This window comes from Galeopterus variegatus, unplaced genomic scaffold (assembly GCF_000696425.1).
Source record: "Galeopterus variegatus unplaced genomic scaffold, G_variegatus-3.0.2 Scaffold2182, whole genome shotgun sequence".
In the NCBI taxonomy this organism is placed as follows: Eukaryota; Metazoa; Chordata; class Mammalia; order Dermoptera; family Cynocephalidae; genus Galeopterus; species Galeopterus variegatus.
Window position 1 is genome coordinate 298402 of NW_007728293.1, and position 992 is coordinate 299393.

A 992-nucleotide genomic window follows, 5' to 3' on the forward strand; every position below is an offset into this window, starting at 1 on the left:
TTGTAGCTGCATCACTCCAGTCTCTGTGTCTGTCTTCATATGGCCTTCTCCTGTGTGTGTGATCCCCTCTGTGTGTCATCTCCTTCTGCCTCTCTCTTATAAGGACACGTGTGATGGTATTTAGGGTCTACCAGAATAATTCAGGGCAATCTCATCTTAGAATCCTTAATCTAATCACATCCGTGCAGATCCCTTTCTCCAATGAGGTAACATTTACCAGGTCTAGGGATTAGGACTTGATCCTTTGGGTGGCCGTTATTTAACCTACTACAATATCCAATTCTTTCAGCAACATTTGTTAAAAAGACTATCTTTTCCCCATTGAATTGTAGTGACCCTTTTTTGAAAATCGATTGAGCATAAATATACAGGTTTATTTCTGGACTCTCAATTCTGTTTCATTGATGTATCCTTATATCAGTAACGCACTGTCTTGCTAACTGCAGTATTACAGTTTGTTTTGGAATCAGATAATGCAAATCCTCCAATTTTGTTCTTTTTTAAAATTTTGGCTACTGTAGGGCCTTTGTATTTTCACATAAATTTTAGGATCAGCTTATCCATTTCTGCATAAAAATATGCTGAAATTTTGATAGAGACTGCACTGAATCTATAAATCAGTTTGGGTATCTTCCAGATCATGGACTGGCTCTCCATTTACTGCTATTTTCTTTAATTTCTTATAGCAGTGTTTTGTAATTTTCAGTGTATAAATCTTACACTTTTTTGCTTTTAAATTCTTATTATGGCCTGGTGGCGCACTGGAGAGTGCACTGCTTGGGAGCGCTCCCGCCGAGGGTTCGGATCCCTTGTGGAGACCACTCACTGGCTCACTGGCTGAGCGTGGTGTGGGTGTAACACCGAGGGTTGTGATCCCATTACCGGTCAGTAAAAAAAGACAAAAAGGAAAAAAAAAATTCTTATTTTATTCTTTTGATATTATTATAAATGAAATTGTTTTCTTAATTTGAATCTCAGATTTTTCATTGCTA